At 40.3% G+C, this 13,059-nt stretch overlaps 1 protein-coding gene across 2 annotated transcripts in view; it reads right to left on the bottom strand.

Moving 5' to 3' along the window:
- Positions 1 to 13,059, bottom strand: part of Slc9a2 (solute carrier family 9 member A2) — an 89,391-nt gene that overhangs the window by 31,102 nt on the left and 45,230 nt on the right. The window lies entirely within an intron of this gene.

Below are 13,059 nucleotides of genomic sequence, written 5' to 3'. Positions count from 1 at the left end.
ACAACTACAAAGGAGTTGACTGTACTTGATAAACCCATGTGATTTGTGTGTGAACACTGTAGATCTCAGTATATCTGCAGGTCTTCCCTCATGCGTGGCTTGGACCACTCTACCTCCAGCCCCTCATCTTCAGAGATCTTTCTCCTAGACCCATATTCTCAATATCAGCTCTGCTTATAGAACCCAAATGAAACAAGTCCAAGATAAAACTGAATCTTCTTTCCTCCTAGGAAACTAATCTTTTCTCCTATCTATATTAGATTCTTTTCTTATTTAAAAACCCTAAGTTACTGCATAAAATATTAAAGCCCAAACCAGAATGTCTTTGGGTTTCTCTCCCCTGTTACATCCCATCAGTAGGTCCCTCTCCTTATGTCTTGGCGTCAATCATTTCAGTTCTTCATGTCAAGTGTCTCCTGGACCTACTTATTCTTTGTTATTGTTTTGGTCCCAGTTCCTTATTTCTGTTGTCTAATTCCTCTTTATCTATTATATTTATTTTAGTGAATTCCAAATACACAAGTAGTCTCCAAAAATTCCTAAAAGAACTCTCTTTGCTCGTCTTCTCTAGCATTTATTTATAAAATTTGGGAACTCAAGAGTGCTTTATTCCCACTCTCACAATCATATTCTGAGAAGGAACCTTTGCACACCTGGAGAAACGTGGAGCACACACTCAATGAGTTGGACACTGCAAGGTCTTCACACCATCCCTTCAGTGGATAACCACAGTTTTACACGTGGCCCTCTCTCCACCTGGCACGCTCCACGTGCTCCGCTTATCTGTCATTTGCCCAGCGTGCTCTCAGTCTTTAACACATTCTGCTTCTCTGGGAACAAAGGGTCTCCTTTGTCCTGAATGTCATCCCCAAATAACTCAAATGCCACTCACCCAGGCAAGTTTTAGTGTGAGTTACATGACAATTCACTAGCTCCTAACTGAAGAGGTGTGCCTCCTATAAAGGATCAGAAGAACTTCATTATCAGCAGGTGACACAGGAGCAGGGAATTAAAGTGAGTGACTCTACCTTCCACAGAGTGATAAGCCATAAACCAACAGCCAGGCATGACTGATCCATGATCTCTCCCACATTCTCCATCTCTAGAACTGTGATGACACAACATGTACCCCACCCCTCATCCAGCCCATACTCCCCGCGCAGTCCCTGCCTCTTCCCTGAGATTTCTGCTGTCTTAAGGGAATCTTCCTACTGTAAGGAGAGTGGACAGGAAGACCCATGCAAACAATGTCCTATGAGTTAAGACGTCATAGGTAACCAGAAACAAGTCTTATTGCAAAGAACGAACTTGTCTCCTACATAGAAAATTTGTATATTTATTTCTGTGCCACCTATTAAAACCAAACAGAACTCCACCGATGCAAGAGAAACCCAGCCATGCTAGCACAGTCACAAAGCAAGCAGGTATTTCTTTTATATTTATAACACGTGATGAACTCATGATTTATGTGGTTTCTGAGAGAACCAGTGGCCTTATGAAGTGTGCTAATAAAACTAAACAGCCCTAACCATGTGGTAAATCCTTTGAATTCCCGAGGGCTTATACGATACTAGTGCATGTTACAGTCCCTTTGCTATGGACTTAGAACACTTTGTATGGATTACATCTCTTAAACCAGTATATGATGCAAGTGCAATTATCATTCTCATCATTAAAATTGGAGGACAAAGGCAGACAGAGGTTCAGTTACTCAAGTTTACACAGCTAGTAAACAGTAATGCCAGGTGTTGGTCTATAGAGTCTACTTCAAAGCCTGCAGTGTTGTAGACCTAACCCTCCCTTGTTTGCACTTCCCAGTGAGCCCAGTGGTCTCTAATGGAAAAGGGAACTTCCTCTCCAGACCCACCCATTCTCAAGTATAAGTCTGTCAGTATTTGTTTCCTGTGGCTGCTGAAAGAAATGGCATACACTACATGTAGTGGCTTCCAACTCCAATTAATCATCTTAGATAATCAGAAGTTCGAAGGCATTTTCCACAGGCTAAAACCAAGGTATCTAGGGGGCTGTGTCCCTTCTGGAAGCTCTCAGGGAGAATTGTTCCTCACCTATTCTAGTTTCTAAAGATTGCTTACATTCCAGGGGTGGGGGGCGTCACTCTGCTCTCCTGGGAACATAGCCCCTCCTCCCTCTCTCTCATAAGGATCATGGAATCACATCAAGTCCATCTGGATAATCCAGTACAATCTTCTCTCTTAAGAGCCTGATTAAGCCAGGTACTATGGCCCAAGCCTGTAACCTCAGCTATGCAGGAAGCTGAGCTCTGAGGATCTTGGTTTAAAGCCAAACCAGCAGGCAAGTCCATGAGACTCATCTCCACTACAAAGACAGAAGTGGAGTTGTGGCTCAAGTGGTTGGCTGCCAGCCTTGAGTGAAAAAGCTAAAGGACAGTGTCAAGGCCCTGAGTTCAAGCCCCAATAATGGCACCTCCCAACAACAAAAAGGCTGATTTAATATCACCTGAAAAATGCTTTTTGCGCCATAATGTATGACAGTTATAGGTTCTGTGAATTAGGATGTAGACATCTTTAATGGGTCCTGGCTAAATACATCTCAGAAAATGTTAATCTTTCACACTGCGGACAAGGTACTCAAAACAGGATTTTTAGAAAGTAATATCTCACAGTACAAAATAATGAGAGTTAAACATTATATTAAGTCAGTTACAAATCAGAATTCTTACATGTTTTATTAATGAAAGATATTCACAGCAACAAAAACTAAGGGGACTTCGTTAAATGTTGAGTGTAGAAAATTTTTAACAAACACAATTTGTAATGTCCATACCACTTCTTGAAATTCTCGAAGTCTGCTGCAAAGTATACTTTAAAAGGTTTATATTTGGAAATATTTAAGCCATAGACAAATATGGAGAATAATGGGAACCAAAGAACAAATTAGCCAGCCTTTTCTCCAGTTAGTTCTTCTGACTAGACCCTTTCCAGTCATACTCCCACTCGCTAGTTGAGTCTCTCTCCTCATGTCTCTCTCTCTTAATATCTCACTCTCCATCTGTCTCTCTCTTCCCCTTTCACTCATCTTCCGGATTTGTAAACTGAGTTTTAAATACCCGGAGAATAAAGATTTTGTAAATGTGCTGAACATTTCCCTCTGAAACCAAGTTCAGATGGTTCATTGGGACCATTCAGGCAAAAAATTAATCTTCACTTCACTTCATGATCAGTTAAACAAATTTATCCATTTGGAAATGACTGAAGACATATGTTTGGGGTAGGGATAATACCTGAATTAACTCTATGTGAATGTTCAGACTTCCATTGTTTTTTATTGTGAACATGACATGGTGGAAGATGCTAATGCTAGCTAGACACTCAAGTGCTACCTACCTGCATCGCTTCATGGGATGGGGGTGGGACATCCTGGGACCAGGGAATACCAGAGATGCAGCACATGAGAATCACTCCACACAGGGCAAGTGTTTGCTGAGCTTTTACAGCACGGTGCATGGTAGGGAATGGAGACAAATATTCAAATGTTTGCCTGTTTGTCTAGCATGTAAATTTGGTGCACATGGCCCCTCAGGCAAAGGCCTGGAGATATTGCCGCTGCAGAGAAATTTCGTTGTAGTATACTATAAGCAGAGGTCAAATCACTCCATCTTCAACACTGTCATGAGTATGAAATTAGAAATGATCTAATCTTTTTCTATAGGGAGGTATAAGCAAAACAGTGCCCAAAGAAAAGAGAACAATACAAATTTCTCAGTCCCCTTTGGAGCCTTTCTTCTAGAGATTAGAGTCTTCACCATCACAGTAAATTTTATTTCTCTTTATTTTTCTGGAACAATCATAAGATACTTCTAGAGCTAAGACACTTCTATAATGTTTTAGGCCAGTGTCTGACTCTCCTGACCTTTCCAGGAGTAGTGTCATGTCACAGTACATCACAGTGGCACCATGAGCTAATGAAACTTCATCCTACACCCCATGAACATGTAAAGATTTCACATCTGAAGCCTTCAACTTCTCATCCTTATTATATAACATCAACATAATACTGTCCACACCATTATAAACGGCCTCTATAGAGGTTTTGGAAAATTCCAGTTAAATTTTTCTAAAGTGCCCTTCAGAATAAAACTACTGGCCTATAATCTTCCTACATTTGTTAGCTGTTGTCACTGTTCCATTTCCCCTTCCATGCAAGTCTCTCTTTCATAATCTCCATATGAGATGATGGTGGCAAATTAATAACAACCCATGTTTTCTGAGCATCTATTCTGACCAAATTGTGTGTCAAGACATAGGAATATGAAAACAAGTAAGACCCAATTTCAACCCTGAAGAGTTTTCAATCTAAGGGAAGAAAGGGCCAGGAAGAGCTGCTATCACCTAACAGGTAACCGTTGGTAGTGACAAGGAATGGAAAAGCTGCCTTGAACTTCACAGAAGGAAACTGCTACTTCTGCCACAAAACGGGGGACATCTGTACTAAATCCTCCTCCAGAAGAAGGGCCCATCAAGTAAAAAAAAAAGAAGAAGAAGAGAGAAGTGCCCCTGCAGATCCATGGGGACACCGGGCTATCATTCTGGTCCTTCAGTAGGTACCAAATCCAGGGATGCAGAGTCTTCATGTATGAACTCAGCTCATTCTCCTTCTGACATTAAGCCATCTCTAAATGACTCATACTATCTAATACAAGGAAAATAGTTGTATATTGAGTTTCTTAGGGAATTTTGGCAAGAAAAGTCTACACATCTTTAATACAGGTCAATTTTTTGTCCAAACATTTTTGGTTTGTGGTTGGTTGAATCTGTAGGGTAAATTACATCTTTGGGTATATAATTATCTATTATCTTGCTCTCTCTGTCTCCTCCAAACCCAACCAGGAACTTCATTAGGAAAAACAAAAGTATCTTCCATATGTAGTATAGTGTCTGACACATCGTTTTGATACCACAATAAAGAATTGCTAATAGGAATGGTCATAATATATGAACAAATTTGTAATTTAGGAAGATAATTCTGAAGGACATGCAGAGGACAGAATTGAAAGGAAATAAATCTGGAAGATAAAGATCATTTGTTTCTTTTGATAGTTTTTGACATTGTTTTCAAAAATCCCTCTTAGCACCTGGTACATATTACATATCAAAACATGCCCATGTTTTGACAGGTGTTGGGTTACCTTCCGTGGACCACATGGAGGTCAGGCATGTATAGAATCCACTGACTCCTTCTGCTTTGTTATTATCATGCCCTCCTTTAACATAAATGTATAGTGATTATCACCAATTTAGAGATGGTGAGGCGAAAGCCCTGTAATTAGTGGCTTTTGTGCTCACCAGCAATTGCGGTTTCCTGCATCCCCATATCATTCAAAATACAGCATAGACAAAAATCAAGCCAGCTAATACTAGCTCCTCAGACTCTTCATAGGAGACAAACAACAGACTTTCTATTTTGATAATCTGTTATTTGACTACCTTCCAAATAGGAAATTTCAACAAATAATTTTTTAAATAGTACTCCATCAGACCATTCAGTGAAGCCAGCCTTCTCTAGATATTCATTTCCCCTTTGTAAGAATGAATACTTGGGAGAGCATGGTCTAGAATTTATGTCTGCTCAGCGTGGTTCTATCCCTATCATTGCTACCATGTTCATGCTCAGTTAGTTTTGGTTTTTCTTTTATCCAGAGTACTACGATTGTGACCTTTAGAGCCAAAGGGACCAAGCATCAATGTAGAAAGCGAGTAGTCAAGGAAGAGGTTCGGTTATGAAGAATGTATATGCATACACATTCTTTCTGCATGTACAAGCATAGGGTGAAGAGGCCATGATCATGATTTCAGTTTATAGATGCTTTTTTAAAAGGAAGAATGGTGAGATTTCTAATTTCTCTTTCCTCGTTAGTGTTAGGAGACTCTTCCTGGGCTCTGGACAGCTCAGAGGGAGTTTGGTTGGTAGAATGCTGCAAACCTAATTTGCCCCCATGTTTTTCAAGAGCATGGACAAAATTCATGAAAATTTAAATTCAAATAAAACTTATGTATTTTCAATTAAAACTTTGCGAGACACAAAGTGCCAAACATTTGCAACCACAAAGCCCAATGACAAAGTTTTCTCTGTATTAATTAAAGCCAGGTCTTTTGGTGAGTAAGGGTATACTGCATATTCTCAGAATAAAGTAGTCATTCATGTGAAGTAAATTAATTATTCCAGGGCATGAATTTACTATATAGAGAACTGATTCTTCCAGGAAACCCGACAACCAAGAGAAAGTGAGTTTGACATATGAGAAAATGCAAGCAAAAGTGTTTACAAAGGAGGATCCAAGCATAACAATGGGAGAAAATACCTTCTTTAAAATATCAATAATGAAATAAGAAAAGTCGAAGTATTACAAACGCTGGTTTATTTCTGGACAGATGTCATGTCATGAAACCCACATCTTCATTTTTGTCCTTTTGAAACTGTCTCAATTCAGCTAATGTTTATATATCACTTTTTGGTACCTAAAGCAACCACAATTTTGTGCAGTGGAATCACAGAAGAGTCACAACTCATTGTCTAACGTGTAACCACGTGCAAGACAGCACAAGAGCCACGGAGTCAGCTGACTGCAGTTGGGGAGGATTGAGAAAGGCTCCAGAGAAGTGGGAAGACTTGGAGAACATCAAACTCCTGGTATATGGTAGGGCCTAGATATGAGAAATTACCATGCCACATCACTGTACCAAATACACATACACACACAGACACACACACACACACATACACATACACATTATTTTAGGGTTTTCCATGGATCCTGGAAACATCACCATGAGTTGTTGCTTTCTGGATGCTCTTAAGCAATTTGCATGTATATGAAAACAGTGGGGGCTGTGGACCACATCATTACTAGAATTCACTGAAGAAATGTAAATGCCTAGCCTGGGCCCTATCCAAGATCTTGGAAATGCAGGATTGCTTCAGGCCTAGCATTTCCAAGTGATTACTAAGTACATCAGCAATTGAAAAAAAAAAAAAGTGGGATTTATACTGTGCGCTCCATGGAGGAAAGAGAAAGGAGAAAAAGTGTTAAAAATCATCATCAGTTTACTTAAATTTTATTGAGGGGTGAACATAAGGGCTAATACGAGACTTAAGGATAACGGTGTTTAAAAATTCATTTTCTTATCTTTAAGTATTTGTATAGAAGAGTTTCATATCAACATATCATTTTTCTGAGTACAATGTGTCTTAACCAATGTCACCCATTTCATCATTCGCCTCCATCATTCCCAACCTCACCTATCCCCCCAAATTTCCTAATTGTCTTCACAGAAATGTCGAATATTATGTCTGCGTTCTCCCAACCTTACTCTCTTCATTTGTCTACCTTCACCCCATGAACTCTACCTCCCTTGATACCACAATTTCCAGCTCTTTGGTATTCATTTGGTTAAGCTGTAAGTTAGTTGTTCAAAGAAAGTATACCATTCAAATTCTGCCGGGCATATGCCACCCTTTAGTTGATATGTGTGTGTATATATGCGCACGACCCTGTATATGTTTGTATATATATATATGTATATATATATACTTATAATTTAAATGTAACTTCCATATATGAGATAAAATATGCATCCTTTGTCTCTCTGAATCTACTTACTTCACTTAACATTTTTTCCAGGTCTATTCATTTTCACGCAAATGACATCTAGCATTGTTTTTTTCCTGACAGATGAGTTAAAAACTGATGAAATTACTGTGGAAGGCAGTTTGGAGATACCTCAAAAAAAAGAAACAAAAACCATAGGGCTTGGTTTTCTAATTGTTTGTTTGGTTTTTCTGTGTTGTGTTGGTCCTGTGGCTTGGACTCAGGGTCTTGGTGTTATCCTTGAGTGTCTTTACTCAAGGCTAGTGTTCTACCACTGGGGCCACAACTCTACTACCCAATTTTGTTTGTTAATTGGAGACAAAGAATCTCAAGGACTTTCCTGCCCAAGCTGGCTTCAAATCACAGTCCTCTGATCTCAGCCTCCTGAGTAGCTAGGATTACAGGCATGAACAACCACTGTCTGGTAACTATTGAGCTTTTAACTTCACTTTGCCAATTATTCTCCCTTCCTGAGTGAGTTTCCACCTGTTCCTTTTCCCAGCTACCAGCAGCATTTCCTCTGCAGGGGAGGATCTCTGAGCCCTGCAAAGAGTCAGCCAGCTTAAGGCTTAGCTTGAACTTGAACTAAGCTCCCACTATCCTGTCCATCCCAATCTGTGTTGAGTACGTTTGTCAAGGAAAGCTTGATCCTCTAAAGTAAGGTATGGTGGAATGGTGAGGGAAATGTTTGCCATGAAGCCTCAGTAGAAACAGAAGAACATTCTTGCCAGAGGAAGAAGTGTAATAGAAGGTTCTGAGTGAATTGCTCTGATGCCTCCAAGACCCTGAACTGTAGTATGATCTGTGAATTCTTTTGTTGTATAGACAGCTGTCCATACCAAGAATTTATTTACATAATCCAAAGAACCTCCTTTTAAAACCAAAAACTGCATGAGTCTTGTTCCCCTCACTAACACAACCTCTCTACTGTTTGAGCTGGGTTGCTGGCTATAAGGATGTCAGCTGACTCGAGTTACTTCAAATAGCTAGGGATTAACTTTGATGTCACACATGAAAGGCAGAATCCAGGACACTTGGCCACATCCCTTAAGAATAATGAAAAAGTCAAATCCTGCATTTGAATGGGGTAGGAAAACACTCAGAAAGAAAGAAAAAGCACATTAAAACAAACAAAAAAGAAAAAGAAAAAAAAATCCAGAGAAGAAACCAGCAGAGGAGATCTGATCTCACCCAGGCCACTTCCTCTCTGTGTAGAACATGGCTGAGAAGTAAAATTAGGATTGTTAAATTAAGGAGAAGAAGGAATAAATTCTCTTTCAGGTGCCTAACAGGTCATTGGAAGAGCAAGTGTAGACTCTTTGGATTAGTCGGATTTCTATTGATAAAAATGCCAGAAGTAAATGACTTAAAACTGTTACCTCCTGGTTTCAGAGGTTTCAGTCCACAGCCACATGGTCCTGTGGCCTTGAGCCTGTGGCGGCCTGGGACTTCATAGCAGGATCCCAGGACATAGAAGCTGCCGACCTTACGGCACCTTACGGCAGCAGAGAAGAAAGAGAAAGGGACAGCGGTTCCACTTTCTCCTTCTAGGTTTTGCCCCCAGTGACCTAACTTCCTTCTGCTACACCCACCTCTTCAAAGTTCTACCACCTCCCCAAAGTGCCGCAGGTTGGCAAATAAGCCTTGAGCCTATAGGCTTTCAGAAGACACTGAAGATGGAAACCCAAATATGCCTGTCTGAATTCCCTGCTCTACCTTGTCATGAAGGGGTTAGGAAGTTAAGCTGTGGGTATGAATGTGGCATTCTCATAAGGGGAAGGCTGCATGCAGAAGCCCACTCCTGCCTAAGTCTCCGCCCAGTACCTGGGTTACCTAGGTGACTGGCACACTTGGAGGCAGTTACCTCCCCCTTCTCTGAGGTCACATCCTGGACTGTCCCCCAGTCACCTCCCATTGGACAGGGGGAGGGTCCCATGCTCTGAAGTCAGGCCTCTGGCATGGCCATGCCTTCCCCCTACCTGGACACACTTCTTCAACACCCCCTCCCTCACCCCCCAGTTAAACCCGGGCAAGCAGCTCCATGTCCCTAATTAAAACCTAACAATGAATACAAGCAAGGTGGTGACCAGATACTTCAGTGTCGGTTCTCTGGAAAAATACTCTTTGAAAAACAAGAAATCATGTTAGCAGTAACATGAAAATTTAGAGTATTGGAAATTATAAATCTAAATTAGCATTTTATTTTACATTTTGGCCTATATGTGGCTAAAAGTAATCTATGTCTGTCTATCTATCAGCCATCTATTTATCTCTATCTATCTATCTTTCTATCTATCTATCTACTGAAACTTCCCTGATCTCTCTTCTGCCCTCCAAAATGGATGCAAACCAGCATAGGTTTCATCAATCATCCCTCCCTAAAGGTTAAAGGAGATTAAACCTTGTATGGAGATGGACTTTCAAGACTCCAGACCACCATTCTCTCCATTTTGTTGCCTTACCAAGTAAATCATAGTCCTAGTCCCAACAAGTTGTCCTCAATTCACGGGTCCCTTTTAATGGCAAGTATATCAACTTGACTCAATGCCAAGCTACAATATGGCAAATAATGGTAACCCTCCCTTGTTTTGTCCAATTTTAAAGGAAAAGATAATTCTACAAAGAAAAGCATAGAGAATAGAAATTCTATCCTCAAACTTCAACCAGGAGTACCTCAGCCCAGCAAGTTAGACCTGTTTCTAGTCATCAATGCTGATGCAAATTCCTAGGTCAGAGCCCAACAAATTCTACACCAGGAAAGGAGTACATCAAAGGGGGGGGGGGTTGGGCCATGGGAAGAGGGGTAGGTGAATGAAGGGGGAAGGAGGGTTAGAATGTAGCCAAGAATTCATTGTATACCACAAACTTAAGAAAGAGAAGAGAAGAGGTGGCTCCAAGGGAGAGGTGAGTGTTGAAGGGGTGACACTGATTAAGATACATTGTGTTCATAAACTCCTTTGTTGTAAGGTACCTCTTTTATACAATTATGTAAAGGTAATAAAAAGTTTTTTAAAATGTTACTTTTAAATTTTCTTAAAAATGCACCATGTGGACATGTTGGTAGCTCACTCCTGCAATCCTACCCATTCAAAAGGCTGAAATTCAGAGGATCATGTTTCAAAACCAGCCATGGCAGAAAAGTCTGTGAGATACCATCTCCAAAATAACCAGCAAAAAGCTTGGCTAGAGGTATTGCTCAAGGGGAAAGCACCAGCACACCAGCACACAGTTCTCAGTCCTGAGTTCAAATCCCCTGTTATCATCAAAAGAGGATTGTATTACATTTTTCCATTTCCGTGGCTGGACTGGCTTAGTCATTGGAGACCCACTGAGGGTCCAGGAATATACTACCTACTGCGTCACTTTGCAGCCAGGTTTCTCTGGTCTGGGTCTCAATTAAACATTCATAAAATGAGACTAAAAGAAAGCACCACTTCCTACTTTCAATGCAATAACACCATCAAACTAATTGACACAATATACAGAAAATACTTAGAAAATACCCTTGAGGGAAGAAAGTCTAAGGAATTATTAACCATCCACATGAAACTAAGAAACAGTAGGCACTAACTTGCCTGTCATTTGTGAAATGACTCTCTGGGCCGTTTTTGAAATTCATGGGGCATATCAAAGAGAAACATTTCTCAGTGGGTTGCGCTGCAGCCGAGGCCAGACCTGGCTCTGCAGGACAGGGTGTTTCCAATGTGTCATTAACCCGGGAGCTCTGGGGACAGTGTGAGACAGCAGGTAAGGATCACAGACGTGCCTGGTGGCCAAAAGGAGAAAAAGCATTCCCTTAAGTTTATTTCCATATGGATTTGCCCTTTAGAAACTATAGAAAGCACCTGCTGGCATCTTTGGGTAAAGAAAGCAAAAATGAGAGAAAAAGAAATCTCTCATTGTCAATGGGTGATCATTGTGTTGTGAACATTCCTGGATGAAAAAGTGATTAACACATGCATGGAGACAGGAATTTCTAAAATCAATAACTAGGTAACTATTGATCACATGTATGGCCCATGAGCTAGTGATTTAATAAAGAAGGGTGTCCAATGCTGCTAATGTGTTAGTGTTCCTCTTTAGACATTTTTCCTTAACTTTAAGTTTAGGGCTATGGAAGCAAACCCTACCACACACACACACACACACACACACACACACACACACACACACACACAAAGAGAGAGAGAGAGAGAGAGAGAGAGAGAGAGAGAGAGAGAATGACAATGAGAGTTTTTTCTACTGCAAAAATTTCTTCCAGTAAAGAAATAAGAAGAAAAATATTTCAAACAAGACCTTTCATATTTCCTCTTACTCTTGAATTCAAGTTGTTCATGAACACACAGCAAAACCTGAACAAAAATGATCCCTTACTATCCAACTTATTTTGAAGGAAGTAACAGAAAACAAAGATGAAACCACATCTCAGAATCCTCAGGTCATCTCTCCAGACAGGTTACAAAATGGGGGTAAAAGGGAGCTACAACTCCATCGCACACTATATAATTTAGTTGTCAACGAAAAGCATAAATCAGTGTTCTGTTTAACAATAAAAAGAAGGAACAACAGAGTTTGTCTATGTGAATTCCTTCTGACATCTCACTAAAGAAACAAAAACAAAAATCCTGCGTACAGCTCTCCCACCTAAGAATTGGATTTTTAAACTCAAAGCCAAATCTTGTGTGATACAAAATGAAGCTTCTTTTTAATCACATTCCCTTATTAACTCCCTGCTTATGATAGGGTCTCATTCTAGGACAGATTGTCAAAGTGTTCATCCATAACAAAGCTCATGTACAGAGATACAGTCTGAAAAGCATTAAGAAGAGGGCAAAGGAGTAAAGGATGGAGGAAGGCAGAGATGGAAAAAGAGAAGTTGGTGGGGAAATGTTTCACTCAACCTTTAGCTCTTTTATGGCTCTTTTATGACAATGTGTTCCACTCTCCTTTCAGAGTGGCCTTTCCCCTCTTCTGTCATACACCTCCTCTGCTTCTGATACCAAAGTGCTGAGACAGAAAACGACATGCTCTTTAATCAGAGGATCACCAAAAATCTAGGAAAGAGAATATTTCGGGAGCAATGAGGACCATGTCTACAAGAGCAAAACCCTACATACATTCATCGGGTCTTGGCATGTAGTCTACTGTATACAGGATAGCAAATAAATATATGCCAAAATAAAAATGTAAAGACATTTAATTATTCATTAGTGAAGTATTTCCCACTGACCCATTAGAGAGAATGACTGCAGTGTGACAGGATGATGATGATGGTGATGATGGTGATGATGGTGATGGTGATGATGGTGATAATGGTTTGGCATGTCAGAGTGACATTCCAAGCACTACCACTCTGCAGCCCATCTGTGGAACTGTTCTAGACACCTTAGCAATGAGTTTGATCCATTATAGTCAGAGCTCAGTATCTTATC

Source organism: Perognathus longimembris, chromosome 8, assembly GCF_023159225.1.
Source record: "Perognathus longimembris pacificus isolate PPM17 chromosome 8, ASM2315922v1, whole genome shotgun sequence".
In the NCBI taxonomy this organism is placed as follows: domain Eukaryota; kingdom Metazoa; phylum Chordata; class Mammalia; order Rodentia; family Heteromyidae; genus Perognathus; species Perognathus longimembris.
This window is presented reverse-complemented; position numbering and strand designations above follow the sequence as displayed.